A 16962-nucleotide genomic window follows, 5' to 3' on the forward strand; every position below is an offset into this window, starting at 1 on the left:
TTTTTCCTCTTCCTCTTCCTTTTCCTCTTCCTTTTCCCTTTTTTCTTTTTCCTTTTCATTTTCCTTTTTCTTCTTTCTTTTTCCTTTTCTCTTTTTTCTTTTTTTTCCTTTTTCTTTCTTTCCTCTTTCTCTTTTTCTCTCTTTCTCAAACTCATCAGTACTCTCCTTATGAAACTGCACTTGGGAAATGCCTTACAAYCAACCTTGAAAATACTTAAGTACTGTAATAAGGTAGTGTTATTGAAGAAAAAGGTAACAAATGAGGCATGGCTGTTTTGCCCAATTGGGATGCAGTTCTTCAGGGTGCTAAGCAGGCTCTTGTGATCTAGCCCATTGCTTATGCACAGTGGACCTCCTTATGTGTTTAACGTTATGCCTATGTTTAAGTGCCATTTCAGAGCAGARCCAGTATGCAGAATATCTGAAGGAATGGAGCTGTGCGACAGCACCTCCTGGGTATGTGTGACCTTTAAGTGACACTCGGCATTTGTAGCTGCAGAAAGWGTACGATCCAGACATTCAAACAAAGAGAGAAATGCATATGTACAGGAAAACCATTTCAAATAATTAAATATTCATGAAGCTCTGATAAACACAGTTAGTGTGTTTCCAGCATTGCTCTCCAAAAGTCAAATATTGCTTATATTAACTAAGATCAAGAGTTAGCATTTATGTAAGTAAATAATTGGAAGAAAAACTAGTAAACCAATAGCCAAATATYGATAGTTTACCTTATGTTCCGCAAGTGCATAAGTAAGTGTGCTAGTGATATTTTTTCTCATTTGCAGCTATTTTCTAAAACTCAATTTAAGACTTTGTAGAGACTTTCTGAAGAATGTAAGTAGGCTCTGGACTGCTGGGAAGTGGCAGGTGAATAATGCTGAAATTGAAAACTAGTGAAGTCTTGTAAATGCCTTTGGTAGGAATCCCMCAAATTCAATGAAAAAATAACTCCTAACAGCCCAAGAAAAAGGTTGTTTCTAATACCTGAGCTGATTTAAGGCAAGTGGAAGTACGTCTGTATTATCTTTAGACACAGTATAGGATTTGCCTTATCATGCTGATCCTTAGAGGAACTCATGAGTTTCAGATCTGCAGGTATAATTTTATGTTGTGTAGCCAACCCAAATCTAAARTTCTAGTAAGAGACAGCCCCCTATGTAAATGTGCTGAATGTCTGTCAGAACTAACTCATGATGTGAATTCATATCACAAATAAAAAATATTATTTGGGACAGAAGGATTGGCATTCTTAGGACCATCAGGACTTGCATACTGTGGCAGGAGATTCATCTGCCAGAGTGCCTGAATCAGCAATGTTGGCTGCTTCTGCATCAAGCCAGCACACCAATTCCTTTGTCTTGTGAGTGCTGAATTGTCACAAGTGTGTTTGGAATAGAGGAATCAGTTCAGAGGAATTTGAAAATCTCTGAACACTGGGCTCATATGATATTTAATTTTCTGGCTTCCTTTTACCTGCTGGTTGCCAATATGAAACACAACATTCCAGCAGTTATTGCTTTGAAATATGTCTAGAAATATGGTTTCAGGAGTGTTCACCCTTTGCCAACATCTTTTTTTATTTATTGAAAAAGCTGGATTGCAACAGCTGTTGGGCTTTTGTTCATTTTGTTCTATGAGCAACTTAAATAACTGAGGCAAGTTGTGGTCAAGTGCACTGTTGAACGCGTGTATCCCAACCCATTTGCAGTGTYTCTGCAAATGGGTGGGAATATATGTGTGGAAGTCTTCTGTCTGATTAAATAGATAGCAGAAGGGGTCCCAGCTGATCTGCCTGTGCATAGACTGTGTACTAACATGGATCTTTATAAAGATAGTTTGGATAGGTCTTGATGGAGGGACAGAACTGTGACTTTTCAAGCCATTTTGACCAATGTGATATGGCTCTGCTCCTCTAAATCTTTTATCACTTTTTAGCTCTGCTCTCCCACCCTGGTGGCTTGTTTGCCTCATGATATCTTTAAAAGAACTTCAGTTTTAGGTGAGTTCAATAGCCACACTTTAGCTGTGAAGTCACTCCTATGGGATAGACTAGAAGTAAAGTATTAGAATTGCATTCCTCTGTTTTTCACCCTTTCAGATGCCTAGGATGGTCTTGCTTCCTGTAACAAATCAACTGGTCTCATTACAGCACAATGCAGCWTGTGCTCATTAAGCAGTGTTTAGCAGAGCTGTGAATTTGTAAGAGCAGGTTTGTACAGTGCATATGGCATATGGTTATGATTCTTCAGACATTGCGAGTAGACACCTACAAACTGCTGCATATGCCATATTGCTGAAACTGCCTGCTGAGAAAGTTGCCTTTTTTGAGATTCAAGGTGGAGAAGTATTCCACTTGTTTAATTCTGTGATTTGTCTCAAACTATTGAAGGAGATAAAATACTGAGATCAGATATTTGGAAGGAAAAATGCGTGTGCTGGGTAACACTTTTCTGTTTTCCTGTTTGGAAGCACACAGTTCACAAGTCAGAAAACTTTTCCACTTGCTCCAATAACACAGTGTACTAACAAAAAAACCCAGATATGAACAGTCAGATCAAGGAACCTTTGATTTTTCCTGTATGTTGCTGTCTGCCAGRACATGTTTTGAGAGTTTAATTCTACTCTTTTGAGAAGAACAGAAAGTTTAAGTGTGCTCAGGGCTAATATTTTAAACACTGTTAAAAACATGCAAATGATGTTTTTGCAGTCACTTCTGCTGTGTGTCATATTATGTAGTGTCACCTCATGTTTTTATCATTTTCGTAAGATTTGCTTAAGTTGTGATGTCAGTCCTCTGCACTGGAAATACTGATATTCCATTTTTTTAAAATCCTATCAAATGCCTAAAAAATGGAAAATGATTTCTTCTAAATTTCTTTTAAACTCCTGCAGATCTGGACAGCAAAGATAGGGGTGCTGTTAAAGAGCTGCAACAAGCAAATGGAGGTTTCCTCTCCACTGCAAAGAGACTAGTAGGGCCCAAGCTCCTTGGCTTTTTTAGCTGCCGCAGGAGTGGGTTTATCTGGCCTGTGATAGCTCTCTGGAGTCTGTGCAACCAGCCTATTTCCAGGAGCAGGAGTTGGTGGTAATGTCTAATTTTATGCTGCTGCACAGGGGATTGTGTCAGAGATTGGGTATTGCCCCTGAGATACCTTATGGACATCTTTTTCTCATATAAACAGTAACCTATTACTGCATTAAATTCAAGATTAATTTGTACTGGAGAGGCCAGTAAATGGATAGGAAATTGTAGCCTTCCCTGAAGCTCTGTGGTTTGGCACCTGGGAGTGTGAATGTAGAAAGTAATGTGATTGTCTGTTGTTTTATTTAAATATAAATAGCAGAAGCAACTGCTAGTATTATACTGAACTGACTGGTGTAGTGTGAAAGCCAGTGGCATCCCTGACAGTGTGGGGACAGCCGGTCAGAAGGTGGAGAGCTGAGGGATAAAGGTGTAACGGAGTGGCACTGTCATAACCCATGAACGTTGCCGTTGTCTGAAACTGTTCTGAAATGTGTTGAGATTATCTACTGAGGTTATGTGGGGAAAAACAGGTTTTATACATAGCATGGCTCACCTGGCAACAGTATCTCTTCAAGAGGAAAAATGGTTTGTGTTCTGCATCCGATGCTGAAACCAAGGACTGAACATTAACACAGCTGCATTCGAAGGGATGTTTAATCYTGGTACCTGAAAGCTCTTCTCGAAATGGACTAGGTGGCCCCATGTGCTGTCCTCCTGGGTCATGCCCCATCCCGGGGATGATGGCAAAACCTGGCTGTCCCYGGAGGCGCTGTGTGCCCATGTACTGTCATATAGGGCCACCTGCTGCCTTTCTGAGCCAGCTCATTTCTACACAGTACTCAGCAGAGCAGAGAAGATTAACTTTCTGAAAATGAAAAGGACAGATAGAAGAAGRAGTGCTGCTTATCAAATATGCACATTTCAGATGGAACTTCACACTCGGTAGAAAGATGTTAGATTGCTGTTAGCTCTCTGGAGCGCTCCTGACAATGTGTTATCAGGTCATGTTTGCATGACAGTGGCAGCCCATGCAGGAAACATTAAGTCATATGACTTCTAAGACGGAATCAATCAAGTGAGCAGTACAGCTCCTGAAAACTAATTTCACCTTCATAAGGTCTGGTTATCTGTGCGGCAGACATGAGGTTTGTCAGCCCCGTTTCAGCCTGACCAAGTTCAGCACTGCATCAAGAATTTTAATGAACCGATACTGTAATATGTATGAAAGATGACACTGAGATGAATTCATGAAAAGCCAAGTCCCCATGAAATATGAACAATTACCAAAGGCTTCATCCCCCACTTAGCTCACATAAAATGCGCATTTAAAAGGTCTTTGTCTTGTTAGTCATTTACAAGTTGTGTATACGGCTTTTCATCATCTTTAAGCAACACCAGAGCTACAAATGGGGGGCTGACACCAAGATTTCAGTATTTTTGTGACACTAAGGTAACAAGACATGTTAAACACAAAATATTAATTTTCTTAGGCTCCTTCATAACATCATAAAATTATTAGCTCATAGCTGTGTATCTTCAGAAAACAAGAACAGACCTTGGGAAGGGTTGACCATCCCTGCTGTGAACTGTGGAGACATTTGGTGATTATTGTAGACTCGTTGGCTGGGGAATAACTAGAAACAGACATTCTGTGGTACTCGCTGTCAGCTAAAGTTTTACTGTTGTTTTTGCTCTAAACAGAGCAAAAATCTGTCTTTAACTCAGTGATCAAATTACATAATTGTTACCTCTTCAGTTAATTTTATGCACTTTGTTACAAAACATACCTTGTCTGGAGGCTATTGCTTAGCACTATGTTTCCTGAACACTGTGTTATCCCAGCAGTGGTGTTTGAGAAATCGTCTCAATCCATGCAACAGGCTATGGGGAGAAGACTGCAATAGCTCTGGATATACTTTCCCCAGTTTTGGGGAGGCTAGAGTGGGGGACCTTGAATCCTTGGACAAGCACTTGACATGATTTTATTTAGTGAAATAGACTTTTCTGACCATTCTGTAATTTAACTGCACTTTCCTATATCCTTGAGCTTGTTTGCTCAAAGATTGCTGTAAAGTCTCTATTTGCAGTAACATTCATTAAATAGAATGTGGTATGAGAGGTCTCTGCATGTTTTAGGATACTCAGCTTCATTTCAGTGCCTGTACCATGGTGTGACAGTTAGTATTCCCTGGACAAAGAAACATCAGCCTTTTGTGGGTGTGATGGACAGCTTATCTATTCATCCTCCCTCTCTCTCTCTCGTCTGTGATTGCGAGGGTTTATGAGCTCCTTCACTTTTTTTTGGGCAGCTTGTTGCTAAGAAAGATGTACTAAAACTACAATGAGGAGAGGTGGTTTAAACTACTGAGATTTTGAATATAGTAGGATGACTAGATACTTTAAAATATCTTTGCGTTTTTTTTTTAAATCTGTTTGTGAAACACTGCTTTTTATTCCAGTCGGTTTTCCCTGATTTATGTCTAATCTGAATWACCAGTTTTGTTTACCTACAGCTATCAAATTGTGCACAGACACTGGAAAAATCCAGTGTTCAAGGGTGGAGATCCTCCTTAATCATRATCCTTAATGTTGTGCATCATGCTACGTTTTCTATTTTATCAGTAGAACCAACACATTCACTTTTGTTTAAGAAATATTTCAAGTTGAATATTGTTAGGATAGTCCTTTTACACTGCAAAAATGTGTTTGAAACCTTGACTCCAGTACCATATTTCTTAGATATGATTGAAAAAGGAAGTCTTTGTCACATATACCTCATTTCAACATATACATACCCTCCTTTTCTATATTGCAGTGAGTGACAACTTAAATACCCATTTTACCTTCACATACACTATTTTCAYGACAAAAATCCTATTCTTGATTAAAGGCTTACATGAATGTATGTGACTTCGGGTATGCAAGAAGCCATTATGTCTTTCAATTTTAAATATTTTTTTTAAATGCTTCAGTCCTTATTCTCTAAGTCTACTACTGCCATACATCTGTAGTAAGAGGTTTGGCTATAAAAATGAACATAGATAGGGTAGTTTAATGATATGCTGTCTTGAGAGGTAAGTACTGTTTAGGAAGTCCCCCTTCACCTGTGCTTTTCTGTGTATTTGTGGGTGTAACTAGGCTAACAGCCATTGGGACCATRTTACAAAATGGCTTATGGAATTTATCTAGGTCAAAAAGAGAATCAAAAAAAGCAAAATGAAATGGTGGATCATGGTTGGTTTCACTAGTGACATTATGCAGTTTGGTTTGGTGAGCATTTGTGTGTCAGCACAAGGCAGGGAGAAACGGGCTACCACCCAGCAGCAGCAGAAGTTGATCATTGCAGGAACCTGTGTGGCGCCCCGGGGATGGGAGCGTCTTTCGAGATCTGGGAATTACAGCCCAAGGTCTGCTAATCAGTGGCTCTGTAGTTAAGACAGAGGAACCAATTTATTGAGTTTATTGCAGAAAAACAGAAGCGTATGAAGTGTGCACCCTGATAATGATGTGCAACACTGTTTGCATCTTGCCTTTAAGAGCTATGCTTGCTTGTAAGGTGTACTTCCAACACAAAAATCCAATCAATAGTTTTTTGCTTTTCTTTTTTCCATTTTTTTTTCTTTCTGTGCTTAATCACATGTGGCTCAAATCACAAGGCTTATTGTGGATTTTTATCCATCAAGAAGTGCATTGAATCAACATGACCTTACTGGATGTCTAGGGAAGGATTACATAAGACACATTATTAACTTTTCCTTGATGTGCCAAATACATATTTTCATTTCAATAACAACCATCAATAAGAAATATAAAGGTTATTGCCCTTTTTATTAGGACTTTTTGTCTTTACTTTATTTTAAGGCCTTTTATGTAGTATTACAACATAAAAACTGGGAATTATCTTTCGTGCCAAAATAATCCAAAAATAATGTCATCTGGATGTATGAGAAATAAAATGGTTCTTCAAAGTTTCTTTCTTTTTTTTTTTTTTTTTTTTTTTGAAATTACTGGGAAAGGTTAATTGCTAACATTCACAGTGACATTAGGACTACAACTGGATTCGAGAATTCTTTGTTCCTGTTCTCTAAGTTATTGTTAGAATTTATTGTTCTAATCTCTCTCTTTTTTTTTTAAAAAAAGAACCTCATACCCATCTAGGGTAATCTTATTTTCCATTAAGTGGAAAAGAGGATTTTTTTTTTGTTTTTTTTTAAGAAATTTGAACACTATATATTTAACTCAATAGGTCATCACTGATGTAACAGTACTGAATTATATGAAATCAGAATTYAGTAGTCTATAGTCTATATTCTAGTAAATCATAGATTTATTACAGTAGCGTCATTAGACACTTCTGGTCGTCTGTTCTACCTAATTAATTTGCAATATTAGAAACCATTGGTGTTCCAGTGACACTCCTGTTCTTGTGAGAGTAGAAAGTTACAATATAACAGCTACAGATATTCAGTGTGAAAYTTAGTGAACTAAATGAATAGAAATTCTTCACCTCTTTTCTTAGGATGCAAACRTCCACGTCATGTATGTTTTCCACCCAGAAGCAGAAAGTAGTGCTGCAAACCCTAACTTGTAGTCTCAGGGTTAAATTCTCAAGTAATTTCTAATTGCTGGAAAGTGTGATTGGTGTGCTGTTGATTATTCAAATATGGGGAGCGGAGGCTCGTGACACAAGTCTGCCAGTACTGCTCAGAAAACCATCACCAAGAATTCATTGGAACCATTTGGATAAACAAGGACAGTGCAGTTTGCCTTTCAGGGTTTAATTATTTGTTGTCTTTTCTAAAGTTGAATTAAGCTGAGGTGGCGCCTTCCTGTCGTGGTTGAAGTATGTGGATATTTTAGTTTCCAGARTGGTTTATACCTACGTATGACTTTTCACTTTGCTCGCTGTTCATTGCCACTGGCCAGTACTAGATGTACCTGCCGTCTTGCACTGTCCATTTCTTTTTAAGTAAGTGAGGACTACTTCCCTAGCATTTGTAGTGCATGGAACAAAACTCTTGTTATGTTATATTTTGGTAGTGTTTATATTTCAAACATAGAGTTTAATTAGTTTAATCTTTTTCTACTCATAATAACTTCCAAAACTGTAATTTGGTGGAAGGAAAACATAGTGTGGTTAACTTACAGAAGAATACAAACCAAAGTATAACACATTTTTTCCAAAATAATTCATTGTCTTTTTTTCATTAGCTGCTTTTGGTTTCCACCATGAAATATCCTTGCCGGTTTAACTATCTGGCAATTGGACTGTTTTGTGTGTTAGAGGCCAAATTCGTCTCTGGTTTGACTTCATTGTCTTCAAAAGAGTTTCACCAGGCATGAATTTGATGCTTAATGWGTTCTGTTTCCAAGGCACTACATTCGTTTACTCAACAGGAAAAATGTTCATAAAGGAATAATGTTTATATTTCCTGCGCTAGTACAGCTATGTTATGTCACTTCCAACAAAACAGAATACAATGACTTTCAAGCACATAATAAAATAACACTTTTCATGCTATACTGACTTAGGAATCATATAGTGTTTTAATGAGATAATGTCTAGTTAGGATGGAATGAAGTACACTATTTTAAGGCAATAACACAGTGACTAAAAAGTGACTTTACTAGAAAACAATGGTAGTTACACATTGGATCTTCTGTTTACTTCAGTACTTAGTAGTAGTTTAATCAGGCTTATAACTGCATTGTAAAATTGAAATTCTTGGGAGACTAATTAAATCTCTCAAAGTTGCGTAAAGTAAATGTATCTATGAAAAGGCCTCTTATTTTGTGTTACCATCTGAAGATCTGGCTTCTCTAAAAATTTGAGACAGRTGCACCTCAGTGGAAGGAGGAGGACAAAAGGCAATGCAAAAGTTCCTGGAAAGGAAGTCACCGAAGTTAGGAGATACTGGAAACGACAGACTCATGTGTGATGATCCATGAAACAATTTGGAGCTTTGAGGAAAAAAACATTCTTAGCTTGTTAAGCTGAAGTGAATTGTCCTCTGTTCTAGAGAAAGAAAAAAGTTATAAAGGCAGTTAACACTGAATGGAAAGTTTATGAAGTTAATAGGAGCTTAAATGCAGGTAAGGAGAAAGAGTAAGAAATGCAGTTAGGAGAAAGCATCTCTTAAAAACCTGAAGGAGTCTACCCTCAAAATAATCAAACATAGGCCCATGCTATGTTTTGGACCCAGTTACCTATTTGCAACGGTATTGTGATTATAGGCAAATCTTCACTGCTTAGTGAAGTAGTGAATGTACTTCACTTACTGGGTAGTTTTAGTAAGTTCTCTATCAAATAGCATTATTTCATTGACTCTTGAATATTTAACATGATTTACCCCATTAGAAGTGAAGCGAAGGGATGGTAGGCTGTTTTGAAAAAGCGAAACTTGGTGGGGAGAAAAAAGACAGAGCAATAAAGCCCTGTAACTGAACCAAAATATTATAGCTGTGTAACATTAATGGGGGAATAAATTAGTTAAATAATCACATTGACTCTTTGACTTGGATATCATTGAAGAGTGAGAAAAAAAAATCTGAGTTCTTTGTAGAATTAATCCACAGAAAAACATTTGTCCTTGGAAAAAATGTTCCCAGGAAGGTAGACACTTACTTAAACAAAATGATGGAACTAGGTTAGGTCCTATCCTAAGGACTAATTGCTTCACCCAGAACCACCTCAAAGAAGAAATAGGAAGTAGGAAACAGCTCTCTGAATGCTCGACCAAACAGTCCTGTTTTATGCACACAAAGAAGTAAGCATAGAATCCTTCTTGCTGTATATGGCATGGTCACACCCTCCAACAGAGTCAAAGGGAGAGAAGTTCTCATTGGCAGAGGAGTGCAAGAGGTCACCTAATTTTCATATTACACTCAATCACCTCTTCTGTTTTGGATAGAGATGTGACCACAGGATTATTTTGCTGCCTGAAGATTCTAGATTCTTTATTAAGTGAAAATATAATTTATGTATGGTGTGCAGGTCCATCTCTCTAGAAGGATTTGAGATGTTACAACCAGAGCTATTGCAGCTGKCTCTGCAACTCACCATGTAAAGAAATATTTTGAAAGGGTGCTTGTATGCAGTCTGAACTCCAATTCATTGCATTTATAGCTGTACTGCACCTAATATAGCATAATGTTTTTGACTTCATGGAATATGGGATGTTTTAGCAAATACAGCTTCCTATATTTTTTTGTCTAGCAAAGTATTAGTAATTGTAAACTTCATTTATGAAGACTGTCCCCAGGTTTTATTCATTCAAAGATCCTCCTAGTGATTTTTTCTACCTGTTTGTTTTGTTTTCCATACTTCTAATACTTTTTTCCCCTCTTCCCCKTCACTGTTGAGCAGTAGCTCTGTGACATAATACATTTGCTGGCRGCTCTGCTAACTATGTCCATGCATTCCTTTGCACCTTGCAAAACTGTAAATGTAATCCAACACCAGGCTGTCAGAGGAAGCTGTGGATGCGGGATACTGCAAATCAGAGGTGTGCTAGGACAGATGAGTGTGTGCAATAGATAACTGTACTTGATTAGCTAGATTTAAATAGTGTTGGATGGATTTGCCAGGTGAAAATAAAAATTGTCGGTTCAGTTTAATTTCATGGTGAATCAAACAAGGAAATTAGATTCTACTACTCTGTTAGTTTGACATCTACAGAAAGTGACAATTAGAGCTGATGAGAGAACTTATATTTATTCTAAAACTCTTGATTTTTTTTATGATGGACACGTAACTTTTTTATTTAYCCTTGCACAGCAGAAAAACCTCAGATAATATTATTTGATTGACAACTCGTGGATTTTAGAAATTCATTATTATGCAGAGACTTTTTTGACAGTGTACTGCAGTTAGATTTAGAGATAACCTGGCAGTTTCTGAAGTCTGCATTTCATTGAAATCACTTCTCGGGATCAGGTCTTTGAGCCACAGGGTTACTCTGGATAGAAGAAAAGTGGTAAGAGAAGAGACACTCTAGCTGCTTGAACAAGCAAAGATTACAGTTTAATGAAGTAAGGATGAAAGCAGTATGGAAGAAACTGCTTTTGCTATACCTGGTCATTCAGTTTGGTCCTAATTTTCTTCRTTAGTCTTGGAAGAAAGGATTAAATAACAAATCAAAACACAAGCACATTTTTTTAAAAACACTTACAAAGTCCAAATTCAAATTAACTGAACTTCACACTTAAATTAGAGTTCAAAGAGCGTGAAAAATCAAGCAGAACTGAGGCGTGAAATGATTATATATGAGGCTGTATTCTCCTCCCAGCCTATGCAGTGGAGTTTCTATCTAGGAAGCCTCGGTTTCACAAGCAATGCAGAAATAGCACAAGGAAATGATTTCCCACCTTATTTTTCTGCTTCAGATAGAAATGCATTGTTGTCTGGCAGCTACGAGGAAATCATCAAATAAAATTAGAAAAAAGAAAAAAAAAAAAAAAACTCCAAACATTCTGATACATTCTAAAGGAAAAATGCATCTCATTCTGCAGTAGCTTACCTAACATATTAGTACACTGCAAACAATATCTACTTGTCCTTGCTGCAGTTTGCCTTTTGTAATATGAGGAAAATATTTCTTTTATTTTGTCCTTTGCCTTGTCTAGTTATTCTTTAAGATCTTGAGGGCAGGAGTTATACGTTTCTTTACAACCCTTTGGAATCAAACGTTATCACTCTATATAGTCTGGGAGCATTGCTTTAGGCCCCCATTGTGTTCTGGTTTTCAGAAGTTACTCCCAGACTGCCAATATTCATATGTGTTTAGCTGGAGTTTATTGTACATGGTTAATAACATACTTGCATAGCTTTGCTATGCTTTGTGGTGTCTTCATATTTCATTTGTTTGTGAAAAAAAGCAGCCACACGTATGAATCTTCACATATGGGCCATCTCCTGCTGCCTTCACCCTCCCCACCAAATGCAAACTCTTTGAAATGAAGGCTCAGGAAAGCTCTTAAAAATGGCAATATACATCGTGTCCTGCATAACCAATTTCTGAGAGGGAACTGACTGGGATATGCATCCTTTGTGATGAGCTTTTTGCTTAAAAATACCCTTTAAAATGGCTTATAGGCAGAATTCCAAGATATAACGCCCCCCAAAATCTGTATCTGCACTAAAGTATTTTATCTAATTGTATGTAAACTCCAAAAGATCCTGTAAGAGAAACTTAGCCCAGCTTCTATTTCAGATCCACAAAAAGATATTTGTATCTGGTATGGATGATGTGACCACTTCTACACAGCTCTTCACTGAATGTTGCCTTAGTTTTTGTATTAGCAAGGCAAATGTTTTATATTTGGGAAGATGTTTTGTCTTTTTTTTATTTTTTTATTTTTATTTTTTTTTGCTTATATCTGCACAGGCCTGCTTGTCTTTCAGAAATTTAGATGTTAGAAAACTAATGACACAAGATTCATTGAAAATTTGGGAGGAAGTGGATTGTTCAACAGAGAGATTTACTTCAGTGGCTTTTAGTACATGTACAGTGCTCCAATTTGCACTGTATGTGGACAGCCAGGAAAGTACAGATGCGAAGAGAAAGATTTAGGAGAAGAAAATGTTTTAAGAAAAGTAAGTCCGAGTCAGTCCAATCGGGTTTACGAGAATTCCCATAAACACGAGTTTGCACTCACCATTGCAGTGACTCCTCTGAGGTGGACTACTTCTCTTTGCTGAAATGCAGCCCTTTTGTTGAAACTATATTAGTTGATAATATCTTGAGAAATTAAACCAAACTTGGATGCTAGAGTGAAAATTCAGCTAAAAACATTGCATCTGTTCTCATACATTTTCTGCAGGCGCTTCTTGGAAAACACAGATTTTTAACAGTAACCTCCCCTCTCATAGTTTGGCATACATAGTCTTGAAAATAAAACCCAGTTCCCTTGAAGGTAATAGTGTTTCTGAAAATATTGTTAACATTTTGTATTAAAACTGAGTGAGTGTTTATGTAGCTGTGTTACCTACAAACCTCAAATACTTTTGAAGGGGGTGGTTTTGCTGTTTTCTTTTTCTTTAATAATGAGCTTTTAAAATCAGTCATAAACTTTTGAAATCCTCACAGAGCTTTGTGGTTCCTGACTGATGCCAACACTCAAAGCAGAAATAATAAATTCCATGAGAAAATATTTTTTCTCAGTAATTAAAAGCCAGCTAAAGTTGGCTTTCAGAGTACACTGAAAATCCCGCCCCCCCCCAAAAAAAAAAAAAAAAAAAAAGTTATTGTGAGTCTTTCTGTCTAATTTTCAAACCAAAAAGTTTTTCTTTTTGGAGCAAATCTGAACCTCATTTGTCCATCATTATTGTAAAAACCATCTCCTACAGTGTGCTTGTTTCTAGTCCAAATTTATTTATGTTTTTGGCCTGATATTTATGTTTTGGAAATTCCTGAGAGYTGGAACTGCAGAGCTGCTTGAAATCTATTTGTTTCACGTGCACATATTGTTCATGTAACTGCACCGAAATCTCATTTGAAATTTTACTTTCAAACAAATACTGATTTCAGAATGAATTTCAGTAGTTTGTTTCACACCACTAATGGGATTTTTCAGATAATTCCCCAGTTGTTACCATACAAACTAACTTCCTTCTAGGGGAAGCAAAACCAATAGGTCTTCTCCATGTGCTCAGTAAATGTACTCCAGCCSTTAACAGGGATGGAAAGGCCCAAGCTAACAAGCCATCCCTAGACAGCTTCAAATTATACACATTGTATGGATATTCAGCACAAAGGACTAAATTTTGTCCTGAGTAAATCCCAAAGGCTTGCAGTAGCATAGAGCCCTCAGCATCAATTGCTTTGATTTACTAATTTCTCCCTATTGGGAGTAAATTTTAGCAACTGAGAGACATTTTGTATGTTTTATCAAAATATGGAAAAACTCTAACACAGCAGATGATAAAAACTTGAGGCAGAACTTGGAAGTCCCTGTTCCTCTTGGATGCAAGAGAGTAAGTAATTAAATCTCAAATATTTTTATAGTTTAGTTTCAAGGTGAGACTCCTAACCAGCAAGGACCTGTTTTCTAAAAAGCTTTGGATATTGCCCAGAGAGGCAGGAATTCTGCTAATAGAGCTGATGATACCTGATTTTTCTCTTTGAAACAAAAATCTTACATAAAACTTACCAGATTTTCAACATTATTTAAACTGTTAGCAGCCAAAGTCGGACTTTGCCCTAGATTCCAAATTCCAGCWTGAGCATGAGCATGATTTCAACTGTGAGTTTGTCGAAGTGTATATTTGTTGTTCTGATAATGACACTGGACAGGGGTCATAGGAGCTAGGTCCAGGCTCGTGCCATATTTTAAAATTAATTTTAAATAGACTTAGATTTTTTTTCCTCTGTTCCGGAGTTCCTAATCTGCAAATGAATGCAGCAGCAGTTCCAGATTCTCTGAAGGGTTCTGGTAGCTGAATAGCTCCTCACCTATGAACACGGCAGGTTCTGACAAGCAATGAAAGGACAGTAGTCGCTTATCAAACCAAGGTCTGATGTTCTCTCCTTGCGTAGCTGGATACTAGGACACGTCAGAAGCTGCTGTGAACACCAGCTGTAGCTCTGGGCAAGACATGGGGATGGTGGTGGCAATGGCCTGCCATTGCCTCTGCTTCTTTGTGGCAACTGTTGTGGCACAAGAGGATCTCTGGTTGTGATGGCCAAGGGGCCTCATTTGAAGATCTTGATGCTACAGGAATGAGAGGGAAATGAATATTTGGAAACATTAGTGGATGGTTTTTAAAGGCTCTGATTTAAATCCAAAAGAGACATAAGGTTAATTGAATTTTGAGTTTTATAGTTCTAGAGTAAAAATTTGATGGGACTGGAAAGTCACTTACATAGCTTTGACAATCTCATGTGGAAGTAYAGACCTGCCTTTTTGGGTAATCTGCAAAAGGGACCTTGTAATAGCAGCCTTTGTGCATAGGAAAGTCTGTGGATTGCTGTCTTTAAGTCTTTTACAAGAAGACTAAGTGCACAGAGTGAAGTCAAAAATAGAAAGAGTCATGATTTCCCCACATAACCATATAGCAGCAGAAGAGAATAGTTTGTCACATTATACTGGAAATTAAATTTCACTGTACTCGGAAAAGTTCAGGAGATTTTCGTGTATGTATAATGAAGGGAAAAGTTCAGGAGATTTTCTTATATGTATAATGAAGGTCTTGAGGAGCTAGATGTGAAGGCTAGACTTGACATCTCTATAAGATTAGGTAATTTGAAATAATGTTCCAAGTTTACTTCTAGCTCCATTTTGTATGTTGTGTTTGGATAAAATTTGAAGTTAGTGGGTCAGCTTGTTGGGCAGCTTCAAGCCAAAGAGTTCTGTCAGTAAGTGGTGATACAYTGAGCCTGACGTTCTTAGTTCAAAGCGTGTTTTTATTCAAGACCATGGAAAGTCATTGAGTTCTTTTTGGACTGTCCCAGTGGAGACCTTGTGGTTCCAGATCTTGGTCTTCTGGCTTTCCAGTAGGACCTTCTCCCCAGGAAACTGGGGCTTGGGCAGATCTGAAGGGCTGCCAGCTGAACATCAGCACCTGCCAATGAGCAGCTAATACATACACACACACATAAAACATACAGAGTTCTTTATTCTTTCAGTGGRCTGGTACCTATTAAACTCTTGAGCTTGTACAGTTGATTTAAACGAGTAGCATAAGTATAGTGTTAGTTATCTCTAATAATCTAATAACTTTCTTGCATTTTAGCACACTAATTACTTCATGACCCCAAAGTCTAGAGAAATTTAAAAACACTCATTCTAAGGCACTTCTTACATGCAAAATTCAATTGCCTCAATCAAAAAAATCCCTTCTTTGCCACTTTAAAGATAAAATATAATAATGATAAACAACTAGAAAGAGGAATAAATTACAGTAAACAGTTTTTCAGCATTATATACATTTCTACATTTCTACATTATTTATTTTACTGAGGAAGCTAGCTGGTGTTTAAGTATACTAGTTGAATCATATGAACACGGCAAATATTTAGAAGTGGCTATCTTTTGGGAACTCCAGTGAAGTAATTGTTGACTTTGTTCTTAAAAAYAAAAAAAGCCCCTTCACCCCCAAAATCAACTCCATTAGTGGAGACCATTTCCATTAAACGTACTGTCTGAAATATACATAAACGTCTCACTGTAGACCTATATTTGCCATTGACATTAAAGGGAGTTAGCCAAATGCAACTGAGAGAATATTCTCTGTAGACTTCATCTTATTCCTGAGAGGACTGTTTAAAACAGTAGCTTTTGCAATRTTGCCTAGAAAAGAAGCAATTTAACCAGATTTATAAAAACCTTCGTTTTTGTCTGAAAAAAATACAATAGAATTCTCTGAATTCTAAGATATTGCTATGTAAAGATAAGCATAGTTTAGATGAAGTTAAACAGAAGAGGATCTAGTATCTTTTTAATATTTTAATACCAATATTTGCTTTTCAATCACTTTTCAGCGGGTACTTGTGTGCTTATCTCAAAGTACAACTGTCACTGCTCAATATTTAGGCATGATTAGAAATATCATTGCAATGCATCACAGACTGCATAAACAATATTCCAAAATATTAATTATCAGTTTGAAAACTATCTATCTCAGCTGTAACATAATGCCATGGTTCGTTACCTGCACATACTCTTTCTTCATAATATCATTGGTTACATGCAGATATTCCAAATGACTTCATAAGCAGAGGAGCACAGACAGTTAAGCAGTGATTAATTTCTGCAAGACCACGAGAGGTCCTATAATTCTTTAATGGTGCCAAAATGATATATAGCATGAGTACTCGCATTGTCTGGCTCAGCAAAATGCCCATGGGAAGTATCATGGACATATCTCCTTGGTGTGCTCTGTAGAGATTTAAATCACCTTGAGAAACAAACTATGGACAGGAAACTCACATGAG

Source organism: Rhea americana, unplaced genomic scaffold, assembly GCF_003343005.1.
Source record: "Rhea americana isolate MKP2758 unplaced genomic scaffold, rheAme1 scaffold_11, whole genome shotgun sequence".
Taxonomy (NCBI): Eukaryota; Metazoa; Chordata; class Aves; order Rheiformes; family Rheidae; genus Rhea; species Rhea americana.